The 21,885-nt window shown below is 37.1% G+C and overlaps 2 protein-coding genes across 7 annotated transcripts in view; one reads left to right on the top strand and one right to left on the bottom strand.

The window, feature by feature from the left end:
- The window catches only part of CMSS1 (cms1 ribosomal small subunit homolog), a 245,831-nt gene that overhangs the window by 190,202 nt on the left and 33,744 nt on the right, over window positions 1–21,885 (bottom strand). The window lies entirely within an intron of this gene.
- The window catches only part of FILIP1L (filamin A interacting protein 1 like), a 159,662-nt gene that overhangs the window by 107,691 nt on the left and 30,086 nt on the right, over window positions 1–21,885 (top strand). For 2 of the 6 annotated variants that reach the window (XM_054828016.1, XM_054828004.1), the window contains exon 1: window positions 16,683–16,865. The exons of the other annotated variants lie outside the window; for them this stretch is intronic. The gene's annotated coding sequence lies outside the window, so the exon portion shown is untranslated. Of the gene's footprint in view, window positions 1–16,682; window positions 16,866–21,885 lie in introns of those variants that run through there. 6 annotated transcript variants of the gene reach the window in all.

Consider the following 21,885-nt stretch of genomic DNA (forward strand, 5'->3'; position numbering starts at 1 on the left):
CGCTATATGGGGGTTGAAGTAACATGGACCAGTTGGACACAAGAAAAGGAAGGGAAAAAAGGATGAGTTCACTTGTGCTGAAAAGGTTGTTAGCATTACACAAGACACAACTACTCATGCACATGCGCTCCATGCCCAGCAGGCAGCCCCCACGTCTGTTTGAAATTTGCTCTTCTGCGGGATGGTTGCCAGTCATGGCACACAGACATGCTGCAACCCAGTTGCTTAAAAAGGCTGTACAAACCATTTGGAGTTTTCTCACACCATAAAAATGTCACATCTTGTGACTACAGTTTCATGGTGGTGGAATACAATGACGTAAGAGCCATGCACTCACTCTTTTCTGCCACCTGACAGCGGATATTAGTTGATATGTTTTAACCAACAGACCAAAGCAAAAAGCTCTACCTCAAACAGGACAAGTCCTCACAACATTTTATGCTGGTGTGATGGCCAATTCAAAGAAAAACGCAAATCAGCTGAAGGGTTTATGATACAAAATGTAGTTATCTCCTTAGCAGTTACTCGCTCAGAAACTGAGACTTGAACAGAATAGCAGGACCAAATTTCTTTAAAAGTACTCTACAAAGCAGATTCATAATTAGTAGGCAGGGCCCATAACAAGGATACAAGTCCTTGTCTCACAACTGAATGCATTTACACTTAAGTAAAATAAGATATACAGAAACTACCAAATAGAGTACATGTAATAATTTTCCTGAAACACCTTTAAAAATGTCTCCTCTTTCCTCCAAAACTAGTATATTATTAGTTTTTGTTGTTTAAAAACAAAAAAGGGAAAAAAACAGGTTTCCCCTCACGTATTTATAAAAAGTAAGAAAAAAGCCCCTTACCAACCCCACAGATTTCTACAAATTCCAGATGCATTTTCCTGGCTTTTTACTAACATGGGTGACAAGCAAAATAACATAAATTGGTTTCCTTTCAATACATTTGTTTTCATTCCTTTTGCTGACAGTATTTGTGATGTCATTTACTCTGGTAAAGAAACTAGCTCACATTTCTCACGTTTTCAGGGCGTTAGTTGTTAACACAGTATACTAATTATGGAGGGGTTTGGGAGGTTTTTTTCCTTTTTAAAAAGCTAGAGCTGGCTTTTTATCTATTTTTAGAAGTTTAACACTGCATACTTTCCGAATTTAAGTAAGATTGGTAAAGCATCTGTCCTTCTTCTCCCCAAAATAAGCTACATTTGCTGGCATAATGCAACCAACTTATAAATGAGTATTTCTTTATAATCTCACATAGGACTTACCATCTCAAAATTACATCACTAGACCATAAAATCCCAGAGCCAGAAGAGGTCAGAGAGAAGAGTGAACAAAATTAAAACGTCATTTAGTCAATTTTCCTTTTCCATGCGAGGATTAAGATCCCCTCAGAGTATGGGCCATAACACAACCGATCAGTTGCTGAGTTACAGTTCTCCAAGGGCCACACCACTCTTCAGAAAAGAGGCCATACTTCCAAAGGGAAATATGGTGGGAGATATTCTCTCAGGTTTTGATCAATCATTTTTCAATAGAAAGAAAACAGACTGCTTTCCCCCGAAGCATTTTTGAGAACATACTCTCTGGATTGAACAGTTTTCAGCTGCAGGCCAAAGTTAGTTCCTAAACAAACACTTTGCATGTCAACAGAAGCCCTATAGGACAAGGTTTGATTTTGACCTTCCCAACACTCTCACTTGAAATTGATTATTTAACTCAAGGCACAAAATTAACTGAGGAAACAGGAAGAGGTACCCACGTTTTCTCCACATCACATGCAGTTTGACAGACTGCATTTTGCTTACAATTGTACACAGATGCGTGCACAGGGTAGAAATGCTGCTTCTTTGACTAAAGTTAGCAGGTTACCTCAGCATGTACTTCATGCTGGAAACATCATTTGGATGATGCCTGTTTCCAGGAGAGCTCTTCTTTTCACTAAGTAGTAAATCTTCAATTGCATTAAGCCATAAACATTCTTGCTAACTTAACATGATAAAAGAATCCACAAAACTAAATATTAAAATACAGGAGGTTTTAAATTTTTCCTCTTTTAAAATAAGAATATGAACGAAGGCAGGTTTGTGTTTTTGCATCCACATTTTTCCTTCTATTCCTCGGCAGAGAGGCTCTGAACCTCGCACATCACCTTCCACTCCCTCAGAGCACTCTTTGGACAGACATTATGAAGGAACTACAAGATACGGGCTACATAAAGAAAACCTAAATAAATGGAGCATACATTTTTGTCTTTAAATAAATCAGTCCCTCAGAAGTTAAGTGCACCAATTATGTGGCTAACATTAGGGCAACAAATTTTCCCTTGCCTTCCTATTGCCATATGCCTGTCATTTTTTTTCCTACAGTTTCCACTCACTGTTTCAAACATATGTTGCCACTTATGTGCCAAGAAAGGAATCTCTGAATTACCCCCTTCATATATGATGAAATGGCAGACTGAATGGAGCCAGAGAGAACACCATTAGCAGTTATTCACACTTCTGTTTTCTCTTAACTTCTATTCTCCGAAGTTTATTCCTCCTATGCAACGGGACGTAGAACTATAAAGCCATCCATGACTCATGCTGCAAAATATATAGCTGCAGCCATGTACCACAGAAGCAATTTTTTTTTTTTTTTAAAGGCCACCTTAAATAAACTTTTTCTCCTTTCGGTTTCCAGATGGAAGATTCTTTTGTGAATCGCTTACCCAAGCATCAACACTGGTGATCCAACATTCTTTTCTTGTAAACTCACTGCTCAGTTTACCAGTGGTTTGCAGCCTCTCTCCCTGCAACTCCTGCTTCCCGGTGTCAGCCTGGGTGCACACTTCACAGTTCCAGAACAGTGGACCTTGAAAAACATCTATAGCACTACCCGCGCTCTTCTTTTTCTGCTCAAAAGAAGACCGTGAAAAGATAAAGTCATGCACATAATTCGTCAAGGGCCAGGGGGGTGGGGGGAAGGGAGCGGGAAACAACCAACCAACAGTAAAAGATGAATGGAGGGGAAAAAACAGGATGCACAAACAACTAAAAAGCAAGTCAGTTTGATGACTTAAATTCCCACAATGCCAAGGCATCCATGCTCCTGAGGGTGGTTCTTCTGGCACCCTGAAAATCCAGCTAAGTAACAGCCTATGAGGATACAATATCTTCAGCCCTCTAATAACTCAGTAGAAAAAAAGCTATCCACTAAAACAGATGCCAACAGCTACCTCTCAACCTTGCTAACATTACACAGGGGTAACAGGAAGTTAGTCCATCAATATTTTTTTAAAACAGGTTAAAAATAGCCAAGTGTTTCCAGAAGGAGTCACTCAATGACAAACACAGAGCAAAAGTAGATGTGTTGGATAGTTTCAAGAAAAGTTACCCCCCCCCCCCAAAAAAAAAAAGAAATCTTTCATGAAATAAAAAGTGCTACTAAACTAAAAAGAATTCAAATAAAACTAATACCATCACCATTTTCTTCTCTGATGCTCTTGCATTGATTATCAGCATCAAAATCATCATGTGGTAATACTAGATTATTTTTTTCCTTTTTTTTTTTAATTCTTTTGTTTTCTTTTTGTGGTTTGTTTTTAATGTGAGGAGATACAGACAGAAGCCGTCAAAAGAAAAAAAAAAACCAAACCATATATTCAATGCCAGAAAATTACTTAGAATAAATTGCATAATCAGAGGCCAAATAATTACCTTTTGCCTCCATTTAAATTCTCAAGAGCGTAATGAAACCAATAAGATGCACAGCCTGTAACTTGGTATTTTTTAAATTTTGTAAGGACGTTGTTAATTAAAGACATGGGTTAGTTCTGAGAATGGAAACTATCCAACACATCTTACTTATACACTGTGTTTTGTTACTGAGTGACTCTTCCTGGGCATGCTTGGTTATTTTTACCTGCTTCTTAAACATAATTGTCATCCTGGGATTTCATGTTTGCTATTTCCAAGGTGTCCTATGAAACCAACTGCAATTCATGCAGAATGCTGCTTTTCCTTAATTCTCAGAGTAGTGGCCCCAAAGTGAAATGATTTTAAGTTCTTCTTATTCCTCTTCAGTGCCACAAATTTCTGCCCTTACTGATATCGACCGCATCTTTTCTGGAAGTTAAGAAGCAATTACCGTATTTCTTGGCAAACATAAACATAGTAGAACATAGCTCAAACCGTCATATTTATGCTGATTCAGCAGTGAAAATTTAAGAAATCCTCCACCACTCACTTCCATCGCTGAAATGAACAAAAAGGCCCCCACAACACACTTAAACTTGTTTTTCCAATTCTAACTTTCTTCAAAAAAAGCATATAAAGAAAAGGAACAGTCAGCAGGGTAAAGCAGTAAATACTGGGTCCCAGAAAGTTTCAAATGACCCACAGTTAGTGAGGGGATGTAAAAGTTCCTTGGTCCTTTTGCATAAAAAGGAATATTCAGGCTTATGTCACAGAGGCCAAAATGTAGAAAAGTCACATGGCAAGTTCCACTGCCAAAAGAGAGAAATCCCACAGACTGATGTTGTTCTACCAAAATCGAGATTGGGGGGGGGGGGGGGGGAGGGGAGACATGACGCACACGGGACAGTACCCACCAAAACACCAAAATCAATCTTGTTTTCCTAAACATACATCAGTAACATGTATCTTTAGGTCTCCAGAGTAACTAATAACCCTTTGTCCCAATGTCTGCTCCACCACTGGTATAAAGATCACTGGGAGACTGAAACAGAAAGATGTCTACATGAATAACCATAAGGGAGAAAATGTCACACATGCACACCCCAAACTTTTCTGAACAGAACTGCTGATAAATAAAACAAGCTGGTAGGTTGCTAAATACCACCTATTGCCCATCCAATGGATAAAATGAATGCAAGTTCCAACTGTTATTTCATCAAAAAATTGAATATTAACTATATTAATTAAGCCCACTAAGTACTCATCCATGCTGTGTCCTGTGGATGAATGACAAGACAAAAAAGTCTAAGAACTACACCATCTGCTGTGAACAGACAAAAATACAGTGAAGTTTTAAATAAGTCTTCATAGTGCGTGCCTTCCTTTCCACTTGAGGATCTTAAGTATTACACACACTTACATACCAGTTATCCTTGAAGTATATATTTTGAGGCCAACGCTTTCAAAATCTGTATCTTGTTTCAAGATTTTATGGGAGCACTGACCATCTGCAATTGATCTGGAGAAGAACTGGGGGATTCTGAAATGATCAAATCAAATTTATTATTTCTGAGGATACTTTGGGACAGGCACATCAACAAAAAAAGTTGCCAACAAGTTCCCACTCTTCAGCAAATATATTTCAAAAGCAAAGTCAATATTGATGGATGACTCACACTGGTGCCTAATTTAGCCTGGGAGCAGGACAAGAGGGGAGAGAGGAGAAAAATCCATGGCCTTGGCTTCAGTCAGTCTTTTCACTGAAAAAACACTTTCCAGTCTAAAAGGCACACATACCCCAAGGCTGACTATCAGTTTTAATTTGAAATTTTGGTGCAATTTTACCCTGAAGCCATGCATAAAAACTACATTAAGACAAGACAGGAAATCACCTGTAGATCATCATAACATAAAGCTCAGACTTTTAAGTGGTTCTGTTTTGGTTTGTTTTTTTAATACAGTCTCATTTACCACAGAGTAGGGACTTATTTATTTTATTTAACATTAGGTTTATGAAGTCCAAGTTCGTTAAAACTAGACTGAGATCACACAAAATACCACAACAATCAATAAAGACCAAACTTTGGTATCACTTTCATAGAGCTTGAGAACTATAAACTCCATAGCATACCTTTCACAAAAAAAACCCAAAGTCTTACTAAAAACCAGAGTAGTTCTGAACTGGGCCGATTAAAGTTGCCAGACACATAACAATAATTTGCACATATGGTTCTCAACAAGTGAGTAACTCTAAAAAGTGCTTGATTTAGATTAGAAAGACAAATTTAATATTCCGTAACCAAAAAAGTTTCTTTCCTGTATTTTTAAGTGGATCATTTTCCAATAAATTAAAACCACAGACTGAGTGGAAATTGGTCTGCCTCCTTTGAATTCATTAACAACAGGAATTATACTACATGAAATTTCAGCAAATCAGTTTATAAACATATCTGTAAAACTCTTCTGGTTCTTTTTGTTTGCTTCAATACATTTAAGTACATTTACAGAAAGAAGGCAAACTCTTTACCAATTTAAAATCTTATTTTCTTCAGCTACACCCTTCCCACGCAAATCCTATCCCCAGTCTATTCTTTCAGTTCATAGCTGTTAGGAAGTTAATAGGATGGTTAGGAAATGGTTAATTTTGCAAGATTATGTCTTCCATATGCAACTACCACTCAGCATCCCACCCTAAGGGTACAATCAACCAATAAAGACTTTGTTCTGATTATGTAATGCTTATTTGATATCCCACTTGAGAGCTCTTGGATGTAAAGACAACTATAGCATAGTGACTTTGCAAATAAGATGATGTAATGCTACTTTGGAAGTAAAAAACCATCTGAGCATGCTCACTGTGAACCACACAATTCAAAAGCCCAAGGACATTTCAGTCTGAACCATCAGACTGCTGGAGAGCTGTCTCTCCCTTTCTGGTTTGTTTACTGTATAGCTCTTACAAACTTTCTGATACCAAAGCCAGAACCATAATTTTCTTCAAAACTAGTCACACAAAAAAACCCATCCAGAACAACCCACCTTTGTTTGAAGTTAACAGGTTCTCAAAAAATGGAATAAAAACTCCCTCACAACTTGTATTTATAAATAAGAATGTGAAAAACGTTTTCTAGGTAATTCTAAGCAAAAGGTAGCAGTCAAAAGAACACACACAGGATTTGTGCAATTCTTAGAAGTTGTATGTGGAAGTCCAACTTGTATCAATACACCTGTAGCTTAAGAGTTATGAAGGTGTTTAACTTGGGACTTAACATTCAAAGATTGCAAGTGAACACATACCCAGTACATTCATTATTCATCAAAGTAGAAACAGTAATAGCCTATGAATGTCATAAGACCATGCACGCATGCATACAGCTTTAAAAGGACTGTCACCTCATGAGGCTCTATATATAGAAGCTTTCGTATTTCAGGTCAATGAAGAAGTGTTTTTTTAGAAGAGACAAAAAAAAAAAGGTTACCAAAAGTAAAACATCCAAATATTCACCAGAAGAATCACACAACAAAACAATAAAATTCTATTATCAACTTAGTAAAATCGCTTTCACCGAAGAGGTTGCTATGCATAGTGAGAGAGAGAGAGAGAGAACAATGTCAGGGTCAGAAGAATGAAGATGGACAAACAAATCAATCCCAAAGCTCTACTGGAAAACAAAGTGAACTTTTTTTTTCATTGTGAAAGAGGTGACCATTTTCACTATCCTCAATGCCATGCAATTGACAGCAATAAATTGGCCCTATTTGAAATAAAAGATTCCTAAGATAATTCCATGCAGAAATGTAAGACACAGCCACTTTCCTTTCTAAACTCAGATTAATGTCAAAGTGAAAAGTACGCATGTAAGACTGTGTGGACTAGCTCCTGATTCTGGACCTCTTCCCTTTCCCATTGACCACCCTTAGGGAACAAAAGGGCAATCCTAAGCCTCCCTGCATTCCAGTACAAATGCTAAAATTGCCTTGTAATCATTCCTTCCCAGTCACTCCATCAGACATTGACATCTTCACATGGTCTTCCCTCCACTTTCCAATAATCCACTCACGGATTTTCTTCTTTCAACATGACAAAGGCACACTGGAACCTCACCTGACAAATGTTAGCCTCCTTTATTGCTCCTAGATGCACTTAAAAAAAATCAGAGACAAGCACAGAATAACACGAGAAGGGAGAAAAGAGAAATGACTTGTTAATATCTGGTGAAATAGTTAAAAAAACCCACAACTTCACAGAGTGATTGGGTCTACCTGTTCCCCTGCAGTTCTGAAAAGAAATAAATTATTATACTTGTAAAAGGATCCACAAACATGATTTCCCATCTTCCTTTTGTATTACTTAACATACTAATGCTATTCCCTGAAGCCTGTAGGAATTCACTACCAAAAATGGGCAGCTTTCCTGCTTTTGAGAGATACCTAAAATAGAGAAGATGCTTCCAAGAAAGCATTTTCCACAATAATGAAGCAAAAGTAATGAGTCACAGTTTGGTTAAACAAGCCAAATTCTGTGACATCAATACATGTGGAACACATACTGGTACAACATTTAAAGCTAAGGTGTCACAAACAGCCCTCATTCACTTCTAAGGAATAACTAGCTGGAAGGAATCAACATCCTTTGAAACCGGTGTCCATAAAAGCTCAGAAATATCCACAACTCCTTTGTGTACATTTGCATGTGCAAACTTTTCAGAGCAATTCTCAAAAGGTCTGGAGACATTTCAGAATTCGCTCCTGCTCAGATCCTGCTCTCCAAGGCTGAGGGTTTCCACAAGCCTCTGAGGTATGAGTGTTTCTGCTCCAGGGATACCTATCCCCTTCAGAATTGCTCCAAGAACTCTAACTAACCAGCACACTGACCCCTGAGCAAACTATACATAGCAACATCTTTCCGGAATGACTTGCATTGATTTAGATATACACAGATAGCTACAAGTTAAGGCTCCACTTACATTCCCAAGCCCCAAGGTCAAAGGCATTTTATAACTCTCAAATAAAGTGTTTATTCTTGTCAAGCTCTGTATAACCTTATGTCACTCTGGACACACTTTAGTCTTCCAGCAAAATAACTCCTCCTATTTTGGTAGAGTTGGATACATGTACGCTCCTCTTTACTCAGCAGCAATATCAAGAAGGACTGATTTGTTTTATGTGAGAATAACCTTTGCTCATCTACTATGGGGATTCTGAAATAAAAATAAACAAACCCAGGAAAATAGGATAAAACAAAAATGCATCAAAGAACAAATAAACTTCACGTGTCCCAAAACATAGACATCTTAAGAATAGGAAAAGTCAACTTTAATCAAATTCTAAGAGGTTACGCACAACCAGGTCTCATTTAACACAACATACCTTAGGAATTCAGAAAATACTTATTCTTTTGCAACTTCTAGTCCTAGGCCTCTGATTATCATACATGGAATCCAGACACTTCTTTATGTATTACTTTAAAAGTTAAAGTAAATAAGTGTGATCATTTTCTACAAAAAGGCTGCAAGCAGTATCATAAGTACCATATTACACTAACTAGAATTGCTTTTCTCCCTCTGCCCTTGCTGCTGGCTAGAGTTATGCACAAATATTTACTTAGACATACAGTTACGTAATTATTGGGGAGGTGGGAGGATGATGACAGAGACACACACGTGGGGAACATCCCAAAGATTAACAAATTTACCATGCTTGAATCTTTGTTCTGTAGAGTCACCAAAGAGTACAAAGGTTAACAATATTTTGTTGTACTATCCTTGCTAGGAAAATACAGCTATGTTAAAAAGATATGCAAAAGAACAACTTGAAATTATATGTCCACTTAAGAAATCAGCTTATTTTTTTCTTGAGTAATAAACACAGTCTGTAAGACAAATTATTAACAATTATCAAATGTCCCATGAGATTTCATAGCAAAAGAAGCCACTTCAGATTTCTCTTACATGAAATTGTTTCACTACAAGAAAGATTCAATACATCTCCACATTTAATCAATTCTACACAGTTCATCATGATCACACACTTAATATACACGCAACTGTTTATGGACTGTAACTATCTTTCATTTAATTAATATTAATCTTCATATTACAAGCTTCTGAGTTCACTAGCCAGGGCAAATAGAAGCCAGAAATGATGCTCTGTCAGAGTGCTTTCAACCATGGTACCAAGGGGAGACAACATTAAAAGGAACAGAAACTTCATCCTTAGAACTAAAAATAGGTATCTGAACAAAAACAGATTAAAAGTACTCAACAACTAAAACAACCCCACAAAATAAAGCAGACCATAAAGCACTGGGGAAGGTTGCAGGGAAGACTGTTTAAAGAGTATAGGATTTAGGGACTAAAAAGGAATTTTTGTCTTTCCTTTAGGTGCTGGAAGAGAACTTCCTTAAATCACTGCTTTGTGCTTGAGTACAATTTTCAAGCATAAAGCAATCCATAGGTTATTCAAGCATTTAATTCATCTCCTGAAAGATTTTCTTAGTAAGTCCATCCTATTGACATAACATCCAGAGACAGGAGATCAATAAAAGTGTTCCCAGATGATGACACAACTTTCCTATTGCCAAGTTTAAGGTAACAGTTCTTAATGCTGACATATCTCATGCAGGCTGCCATAAAAAAAGCCAAATTAATACCCTTTCGTATTTATTCCCCTTCCTCACTCAAGGGTTTTGTGAATTTTTTGTTGCAGACTGCAGCTATGGAGTGTCTGAATCTGCTAAATACATTTCCCCAAGCCCAAGAGACTCCTTGAACAGTACCTGCTGTGGGCAATACTAACACAAAGAACTACATGGGACTACACACTAGGAGATCAAGAAATTCTGTAAATGCTTTTCCAGACTAGAGAATTGAACCACACAACTAAGTCACATTTCTGAACTATGAATTTATCAGATAGCTCAGCAATTCTGAATCCCAAAGGGATCAAAGTTTTACAAGTTACATTACATCCCTAGGAATTCACAATCTAAAATGGTCTGTATGGGATACATTTGCTTCTGCATTATTTCAATACAGATTCCTTGAACAAGTATTGAAATCACCAATAACTTAGCAGTACTGTGCTTTAAACAGGGACTAGCGTATGGCCACTGAAATTGTAAAGATTAAGGAAAGCCTTTTAAACTGGTGGGTTTTGGGTGGTTTTTTTGGCAGGAATCCACAAAGGGAAAAAAAATTACCAAAGTAAAAAACCTGTCTCTTACTATGTAGGTTTCATAACATATATGTCACCATCTAGAGACGCAAAGAAGGGCCTGTGGGCCCAAGAGCGTGTTTGTGTTTTACTCGGGTATTGCAGGCAGCCCAAAAAAATACTTTCTCTCCTTGCAAAGTTTGCCTTCCTTAGCATCCACAGTCATTCTTTTACAACCTTACTACCTTTCAGATAAGCTCTAACAGCTACATTTTCACTGGGTTAATCTGTAGGAGGCAAGAGAATCCTACTCAAGAGAATTATAACGATGAAATGGAAGACTCACAATACATTTTGATCCTGGATTCTCTCTACTTAACCACTAAAAAAGAAAAAAGTATGACAACTTTGTACTTCTATATGCATAATATCAATGGCTCCAACAAGCGTTCTTACAGTTCCTAAGCTGCATTCAAGTCCCTCATTCACTTAAGGGTATGCCTCAAGCTTGTGCTCTCAAGGCAGACCACGGCCTCAAGTGACTCCTGTAAAACTTGCAACCTGTAAGAAATGCTCTGAATTCCAAATCCCTTCTACCTGTGTGCTCGGCTTTGTACTCTGAGGTATTGGTGGAACAGCATCACCCAGCAACAAGTGAAGAAACAACAGACATGAAAGGAAAAGCAGAAGGGAAGAGATGATCAGTGATATGGAGGAACTGAAAGAATTTGCAACTTGATCGACTTCTTCCCCTCATCTGTATCAAAGATTTGAAAGGAGCATGCTCCACTGACACCATGTTCAGTTCATGTCTATGCAAAAAGTTGAGTCAAGTTCACTCAAATCTGTGTGTTTATTATTCGAATAAAAATTAAACAGCTCAGAAAGAGGTTCAATCACTTTGAACAAAATGACTGAATTCACGGCTTAGGTTAACACGTACTAAAGAGCTGAGACAGGGATTCAGGTGGAGTAAGATTTGAAGGTCAAAATGTTTCAGTCACACCATTTCCCTGTAGTTCTACACGAAGGATCTTGCTTTGACTGAATTTCAAATGAGAGGGATGAAGAAAAGCAGGCAACTAATTACACAGTGTCACATATTTTTTCTGAGGTCTAATGACTAAAGACAGGCATTTAAAATATGTTCTACTTTCCAAGCATGTTCATAGATGTGGAACTTAGTACCTTCCAAGGTACCTCACCACAACACTCTTCACATGATTACAACTCACTTGTGCTATTTCATTAATACTGAAACAGCTGTCATGCTTCCAGAAATAGCCCAGGCTTACTTGCAGTGGGCGAGGGGGAGATAATAAAAAAATCTTAGTACAGAACACCACAAAACAAACCTCCAAGCCCAAACTGCTGCTTTAAATACACTATTGTGCAGAGTTTTCATAGATTAAAGAATGTTACCTGATTTCATTATGGAGAAAAGATTACTTGGCTATATATTGTTTATATAGACTAGGGGAAGGGATACAAATTAAATTCTATTAATCTTTGTTCTTGGTAAGCTCTGCTGCACAAAAGATGTCTTTTTCATTAAAAAAATATCTTGGTCCCATATACAAGAAGAAACCATCTCACAAGCAGATATGCAGCACTTACCAGTTCTCCTTAGGAGAGAAGTCAGTAGTAGTAAAGAGATGCAGTCATCAACTTCTCAAGGTGGCGCCTAACAAAAAGGGATCTAATTATCCCTAACATTTGGCTAGGAATTTTATTCGTATCTGCCAAAAAAGGGAGAAAAAATGGAATCTGCAAACAATAGGAGAGTTTGGGAAAATATTTCTTCCTGCTGCCAAAAAAATTAGAAACACACAGTAATGAAGATATGAATCTCTTTCCATCCATGGTCCATAGTAAGACACATGACTCTAAAGAATGTTATCTTTAGAACTTTCCCCTGCTTCTCCCCCTTGCCTTCCACATGCAATTTATTAGTTGTCAGTGCATTTCAGACTGTCGCTTAGCCATAAGAGCCTCCATATTTCTCTTTCTAATATTCAGAAATTAATCTATGCATTAGGATATAAAACATGAAAACACTCTTTACTGATGAAATCTAAGAGAGCGTCAACCATGATGTTAGCAGAAATAATAAAGACAAATTGAATAGAAAAATTTTGAAGGATGCTATCAATCCAAGAAATAATTAAAAAGTGAGTTAATGTCAAAACTCCCACAGACTTCAGAGACAAGGCTGAGCATACATTGGAGAGAAATCCTTGAAGTCACATGAGTTATTAAAACATTAAACATCAGATCCCATTTATGCAAGTCATTAAAATTCGACTTGTCAATCTCGCATGTGTTTCAGTTCAGCAGTATCACTTGCAAAGCTTAAGCAGACCACCTCCAAAAAAGCAAATAGTTTTATATAAAATGCTAATAAAAGCTTTGACAGTATTTGTACTTCTGTAGATGTCTACTTTTGGAATATTAAAATAACCTAAAGATTTAGACCCCAAGGAGAATTTCAAAAGCATGAGCTTCAACAATATCTACATGAAGTAAATATGACCAAGAGTCTGATTAAGCCAAGTATTTCAATATATCATTAAAATCAGGCTTATGCTGAAGTCCTTTCTTTTTTCAACAAAAATACACAGGACTATGTTTTAAGTGCTTTGTTGAACTGAGGCCCAAGTTCTAATTTCCTTTATTTATCTTAGATACAAAATGGCAAAAGGAAGGGGTCAAATGCTGCAATAGATAGGTTATGGGTTTAAGGACACTGGAATTGCTGCTGTGATTTGCCATGGGAAGAAAAAGGAAAGAGTAGTTTAACGATGAAAGTAATGGGAGGAATTCAGATAGTTTAAGATAAAGTCTAAACAAGACCCTCAACATCTTTTAGCTTATTTGTCTCTTCTGTCTACTACAGTCTTCCATCTTTCCAGTTTCTATTTTTTTCAAGTAAAATCCTGAGAAAATGTGGGCACAAATAATGATACAAAACGATAAGCAGAGAGACTAGATGAAAGCCACTGCAAGCAGGCTGCAGGGAGCAGCCCCGGGTTGTCAGGGGATGCACCAAATGATCTAATATGGTTTTCATTTGGTCTCTAGTGTCTACAAATCCACAGTTCCTTTTGCTGTCACAATACTTGCAAATGCACCAATTCTGAACAAAACTATGTCTAGTAACTAAGGAAACCAAATTCATTTTCAGGGACCAATGGAGAATGAGACAGGCATATCTGCTTTTTTCCCCCCTTCAGTGAAGTTCACCAGTGCCAGGATTCTACTTGCAGATACTGGAAGACACTTTGTAAAAAAGCAGTAAAGGAAGCCTTCTCAGTAGATATAAATAATGTTATAGTAATCCAAAACTTGGAATATTTAATTATATAGTTCCTTAACAGGGCTTGGAATAATACTGTACTCTATCCTTTATTAAGTTGTGACAATACAAGAGAAGGAAGTCAGGTCATTAAACACTCAGCTGATGCTCTTTGTTAAAGCTGTTTTGTAGAAGGTCACAGATGTGCACTTTTGTATCGCGGAGGAGAATTAATTAAAAAACTAGAAGCGCATACTTTGGCCATCTCCAGATGTAAACACAGGCTTATAAACAGGAGGATTTGCATTCCCTATTCCCTGCTCCAGCCTGCCCCCAGAACACCAATAAACTTATCACCAACACTGTCTGAGCTGTGATCCTAGCAACTCCAGAACAGATCTGGACTGTAAGGATGGATTTTTGATTCCGAGCTTTTGAGAAGTGGTCTTCTTCAAAGCTGTGTCTAGTCTACAATGGTTTCATGTGGGAGGACAAAAATGCAGGTAATTTTCATATCGAGATAGATTAGAGAGATAGTGGGTTTGCAGGTGAAGGAGAAGATGCAGGGGGAAAAAGTTGCAAACGGAAGGAAAGAAAAAAATTAACAAAGAAAAATACAGAAACAGTAGTTTTCACTCTAAGCATTTGCATGCTTGCACACACACACACATATGTAAATAAGAACACATGCACAGTTAACTCCTGGCTACCTTTCCCAGATCTACTTACCTGACACCCCCTGCAAATCTTAACTGGATACAGCATCCTTGTAAAGCCTGCTCTAAGCCAGTACCTTGGATCTGCACCTGCGTTTTTAAACACAGTCCCAGCAGAAGGGGTGAATTTGTAGCTGAAGATGAAGTCAACTTCATGTTCCCCATACCAAGGTCACCTGTATGAGCTTTTATGTAATTCAAGTGATCCCCATTGGCACAATACTTTCGGGAAAAACTGTATAAAATGTTAGTTCCCAAAAACATTAGCCAAGCAAATGAACAGTCCAATTTCAGTTAAAGGACAGAATATTTTTTGTATGGATTTGGTTATTAGATCTCCCTAGAATAGGAAATAAAATATTATCCTGGTCTGTCCACTGGAATATTCAAATAAGACATTTCATTATCTCCAAAACCATTTCGGAAGGATCAGTATACAGGTATTGCAGTATTAAATAGATTTGGAAGTTTTCTGATCAAGCACCCAAATCTGAACTTCCTCAGAAACTTCCAAGGGGACACAGTAGGATTATCCATACACACAAGTAGAACGCTTCTGAGTAAGTCTTTAGCCAGTCACAGTGCAAAGGGCTGGCTGAAATTTTCCGACTAAAGAATAAGTACCTTTTTCAGACTACACTCAGGGTAAACATGTGCAAGGTAGATAAGAGATGTCTGTCTTTTTAAATGAAATGCAAACACTTTAATCACCATTTGCCTTCATACCCCCAAATAAGTAAATCGCCTTACATTACCATTATGCTTAAGTATGATAAAACACACAAAAAGCAGACAGTAGAACAGCTTAAGCTATACTGAAGTTTATCTGAAGACTAAAATTCAAATGCTGCCAATAAATGAATTGTGGGTGCACCTACTTTAACAGTGCCACACAAAATAGTGTAGAACACCTTTCAACGGTCTAATTTACCCATCGACACAAAAGGAGTTTCATTAACTGCTGTTAACCCCTACTGGAATTTCAACAACGAGTTTTGTGGCTATTTCAAGTATTTCTTCCTTGTGTTCTCAATGTTAATTCAGGGTGTACGCTGAAGGACAGGGAATACAAGAGATACATTTTAAGCTCTTCAATCTAAATCCTACTTTTTGGCTTCCTGCCTCTTTCCTAAATATTAAAACAAATGACTCATTTCTTTAAAACCTTCTTACTAAAAATAGTTGGTTGGACTGCTTAATTGTGTTAGCTGAAACACAAACATATGAAAAGGAAAGGGTTTTGTAGGAAAAACATTGAAGAGAAGAAAAAAAAAAATCAGATTTCATCTGGCCTTCCCATCATCACTTAGAGAATTGTTTTGTAGTTACATCATCAGGAAATAAAATACTATCCTCTGAGGACCCCGACTCTTTACAGAAGGAAAAAAAAAGGGGGGGAGAAAAAAAGAGGAAAAAAAAGAAAAAAAAGGAAGGCTCAAAGTTCATATCACCCTCTGAGGAGTTCAGTTAAATTCACATTTTTTGTCACATTAAAAAAAGAAAGAAAAAAAGAAAAAGCTTCCTTAGAACAACTAATTAAAGAAGATGACCTTCAATTTAATTTTTCCTTTCTCAAATTCTAGGCTGCAAGATTAAGTGGAAAACATTGTAACTAATCAGCTAGCAACTTCTAACGACTTTATTATCAATAATAGAAAGGAACTGCCCTAACCCAAACCTTCCGCACATTCTTCTTGGCCATGAACTAGTAGACAAATGAAATATTTCACACAGTCCTGAGCGTCAGCTGGAGCCAGAACACATTAATAAGCTTTCTAAGTTCTGGCTATCACTAAAGTACACCAGTCAGACACGACGAGTCTGCACAACACAGAGTGCCTTATATGGCAAGGCAATGACGTAATGCTCCATAGGCTTGGGGCATGCAAAGAGCCTATCTCTCATTGTTTAGTGGGACTGCTGGAATGCTCACATCTCTGATGCTACAGCTGAACGCCTCACACCATGGAGCAATAGCTGACCCAGGATTTCTATAGTCCAGGAGTGCAAGGTAAGGGAGAGGGTGGGAAGCAAACTACTTCTGGCAAGCACTGGCACTTCTTGCTTTTTCCTAGTGAGATACTTCTTTTTAGAAGTCCCTTCCAAAAAAAAGGGGGAGGACTGAGAAAGAGTAAAATACCCCAAAACAGCACCAGGAGATCCAGAAGATGCCTAGTTACTCAGAAGTAGGATAAATATTTCAAGCGTTAAAAATTGTATTTTAAACAATTCCTACAGAGCCAACAGATGAGGAATTAATTTAATGTTAAAGGAGGTAGTTATGAATTACATACACTTTCCAAATGGTCGGATAAAATCACGACTGCATTTAAAGCTGTGGAAAGAGTCCAACTGTATTGTAAGATATTAGGTAGAGCTACTGCCTCTCTTTATGCTGTATTTATATGCATATGCTATGTATTAGTAGACATGTATGCACATATGTCTCCAAGCATTTACTATACTTTTGAACAACTTTTACTGCAGTTTACAGAGGGATGTATAAATTGCCACAAACATTACTTTGCAATAAGATTATGCTATGTCTGAAAGAAACAATTGTAACTAGTTTAATTACTAACAAACTTTTCAACTCCTACACACTGCTTCCCTCTTCCGTGTCTTGTGTGCAAGTGTCAAATCACAAGAGGACAGAACTGTCAGATTTTGATGAAAAAACTTTAAATCCTGGTCATCAAACAAATGACAAGGCTTTCAAAATCAGAAAACCCACTGGTCTCTTCGAGGCTTATTCTACAAGATGCAGAATAGCATTTGCAGTTATTCACTCCAGAAAACAGAGAATGGAAAGCAGTTCTGATGAGGCACTAAACACCTTGAAAGATCAGGCCTTAGTGTGTTTACAATTCACATCTGCATAGCATACAAAACTACACTGTCCTCTCCCTTGATTAAGGACCAAACCCTGTCAAATCCTTGTTTATAGGAACACTGCAATTAAGTCAATTGTACTGTCCTACTTGCACATTCAGACTACTAAGCCTTGATCTCCAGAGCCTTGTGTGTAATTTAAAGTGTTAGAAGAGTTAGACTCCTTAAAATCTTTAAACTCAAACTCTTCTTAAAAGCAGAACATGTTTTATTATGTTTTCATTTTCTTTATTATGAAATTAAATTGACATTAAACGTTAGGACAGCAGAAAGGGGTTGGGGTTTTCCCCTTCATTTGATGTTTTAAATCCTGCAAAATCCTTGTTCAAGTATATACTTAATAAAAATCAAAGCTGATACAATCATATGCATTGCTGTACTATCAAGCATACATGGATTTAGAGATTGAGTCAAAATATCACATGTGAACATTTTTGTGACTTTTTTTTTTTGCTTTAAACACCAAGAAAATATTAAGTACTTATTTTCCACATGCTTCTAAAAACGTAAATATATAGACAGACATTTAATTTCAAAGCTAATGCAGGTATTTCTGTATTATTAACCTTGGCATTTAGATAAAGGTCACATCCATGTTTCCAAGATAATTTTTCTTGTAACGAACAAAGTTTGCACTTCTGTTGATGCCTTTAGTCTGCCTGGCTATAGAATCAGGGAAGAGGGCACTGTATAGTAAATATAGAATGAAAAGAATCCTAGCAACCAGAACAAATGTAAGTTTATAGTAGAAAACCAATACCCCAGATCAGTATCCTAAGCTCCTTATAATGTCTTCTGCTCGCTGTTCTGTCCTATCTGCAGACTTGTAACCTATGTCCTACCATTTTTAGATCTCCTTCCTGATAAATGATTATTTGGTTTCCTAGATATTCTATATCCAGTTGATTTAATAATAAATACATTGTCAAGTTAGAAAGTGGAAAAGTTAGCTATATTACGTAAAAGATATGTTATGAACCAAAATTAAGTAACAGACCTCAAAAAATGTGTCCGAGTAGAAAGGATAAGCTGAAGTCAAAGTACTATAATATGATGAAGAAAAAATATTCATAGAAATGCTACACATTTCTACTGGATAAGCATATATTTGATAAAGGCAGTAACTAGAAAAACTATTTCAGCTCCTCCAAATCCAACAGAGGGTAACATTTATCATTAATGCCTGCTTTAGCAATATCCAAAGTGCCATCTGTACTGTGAATGCTGCTAGCCTAATATGGATCATAATATCTATCAAAAGCCAGAACTCTATTTCCCATAGTCTGTCTTCCTTAGATCGAAAGGGAAAACATTCCTCACTTAATACTTACAGGACCAATATTACTCTCATTTATACTGGTAAAAGTCAAAAATAATTAGACTGAGGTATAATGATTAAAATATCTCACTGTTGTTTCCCCCCACCCCCAGCATTACACTTTGTTTTATCAGATTTCTTAATATGTATTGAGATTATCTCATTTTAAGCAATTAAAACATTAGCTTGCATCACTTAACAGTAAAAGGAGACAGGAAAAGAAAAAAATTATCACATAATTCAGTCTTCAACAACTGTATTTCTTCACTTAAATTTTTATAGCAACTTTTTACAACATCCAATGTAAAAAGAAAGCATTTTAAGAACAAGCATATCCTCCAGAAATGAAATTCAACTTCCTATCAGACTACATTGACCTTTTGTTCCTTCCCCGTCACTTCCCTTCCCTCCACTGACAAATACCATGTAACTGCTGACAGTCTAATTTTTAGAGATTTGACCCAGAAGACAAAGGGATGTAACTTACACTTATTTTATTTTCCCTATCGGTATTAGTAAAATCAAATTATTGCTTGATTTTTGCTAAGTAAAAGCAGTTTCATATTATTTACCCAATACTGTGATAAATTATCACATTTGCCATAGTCATGGGATAAAAAAAGCCTGGTTTTACTCCCAGTGAGTTTTCCCTCTGTGGCAGTTCTTAAAAGACTGGCATTTTTCTTCAGGAAAAATTCTTTACCAGGTGTAGCTTGGCATGGGCAAGTGAGCAGCTGCTGTTCCTCTGGACCTCTCCTGCAAACAGCTTCTCTCAAATCCTGGGTGTGGTAGTACCTGAATACTGTTCATTAAAGAAGCAATTAAAATATTTAAGTCAAAGAATCCTAAGGAGTTTACAATGTAGAAAGAGGTATCTTTAAAAAGCATCCTATAAATTTTTAGTTCTGACTCATTAATAGATCCCCTTAATACTTTAGCCTGTCATCAAGTTGATTTGAGCTTAGAAACTATGCCTCACCAATAAAAATAAATTACTTTTAATTGCTTAGGTTTGTTTTTCTCATATTGAATGGATTCTGCCATGGCATCCTTGAAGTTTATATTGAGCTTTTTTTTGAAGTTGAAAGCTTGGTTAGTTCAACCATTCACTAAACTGTATTACTCAGTTCCAAGAGGGTAAGAGGCATTGCTGAAAAATTCTAAATATAGCACCCAGTCTTGTGATTTAAGTGAAGTAATGGACATTTTGAGTCTTAACACCTCTCGGTATGTTATGCTGATTTTGAGGTTTGCTGCATTTTCTGTCAGCAGGACAAAAATCACTTTGATTGCATGTCCAGGGCACCATGTTGTTTCTGGAAGGTCCAACAACAGCACTCACGCTGATGGACCAATGGAGCACACTCAGGCATTCGCAACTCCTGTTCCTCAAGCATTCACAAATTCAAGGAAAATATATTCGAATATTTTCTGTGGCAGCCCGTAGCCTCCAGTTAAAAACAGTACAAAAACAACACCTCCCAAAGCACTGCCTCCTCACCAGAACAACAGAGCTGAGGTGACAGTGAAGAGGTGAATATTCACACAATAAATGAATGCTAGCTGAGCAAACATCCAGCAGCCTTCTTTAATAAACTTAGGGGTGAAAGTTCAAACCAAGCTCGCTAGACGACATTTCAACAGAACTCGAAGTCCTATAACCTGGTCATCCAAGTTGATAAATGCACATACTTTTTGCCTGTTGCAGAAGTCACCCTTTCTGCTACAGGTCGCCATGCACATCACAATGACGTAACAGAACTGCTTAACTTCAGCCTCGAGCTGGGCAGGGGACCTATGGATGACCACCAGAGAGTGGCTGCTGTAGTAAATAAGCAGAACGTGAGCCATTTTGCTTCATACTGCATGCTCATAGAAGCTGAGCAACCAGAGCCCACAACCACCTAACTGCTCATGCTTGAAGCATCTACATACTTCAGGTAGGGTACACAAAGCTTCAGTGAACATGACTGAAAACGTGGATGGAAAAAACTAAATACTTCTGACAAGAAAACCATTAATCTTGCATACATTTCAGGGATGTGAAACAACACATAACCAGATTTCATTGTCCTTTATAGGCTTCCAAAGGCCTGGGAAGGAACACAACAGTTGCACTTAAAGAAACGATAGGTTAGAGTTCTTAAAGATCTTCCTTAAACCTCATATTCAAAGCAATGCCTTTCAAATTCATTCCACAGAGTGGATTTCAAACTTTGTCCTCTTTTATCGGAGACACAAAGCTTATCTAGTGTTTGCATAGCAACTACTGCAATGAGAGCATAAGAGAAAGAGGAAAAATTTAAAAAACTAAAATGAAGCAGCATGCTGCTGCTACCATGAGAAAAAAAAAAACACAAAAGGCTCTTTAAAAATGGAAAGTAATGCCCTTATAAAGCTCACATTTTAATTACATATTGAATTTCAGCACATGGACAAAACCTTCTTAGAGAAAGTATAAGCTGACTGAATTCCATCAACTTTTTATGGATTTAATCAATATTCTGATAAAATTTGCATAACTTTCAGTCATTAAGTCAAATTATGAAGAAAATTAGAAAATTTTATTACAATTAAGCTTGGCTTACTCGAAACTAATGTCACCCACCACGTTCCCAATGATTCTATTCTACTTAGTTACACAGACGTTTCTCAGAAGTAGTCTAATAAATGCCACAGTTGGTTTTGTTTTCAACTTCAAAATGTTCCCCCCAGTCAAGCACATTCTCAACCTCAGTAGAGCCATTCTGTTTCAGATCACTACCTAGAAAAGAGGAAAGTGATTTATATGAGCCTAATTTCTTTTTTTTAAGTTTCAGTC

Source organism: Grus americana, chromosome 1 (assembly GCF_028858705.1).
Source record: "Grus americana isolate bGruAme1 chromosome 1, bGruAme1.mat, whole genome shotgun sequence".
In the NCBI taxonomy this organism is placed as follows: domain Eukaryota; kingdom Metazoa; phylum Chordata; class Aves; order Gruiformes; family Gruidae; genus Grus; species Grus americana.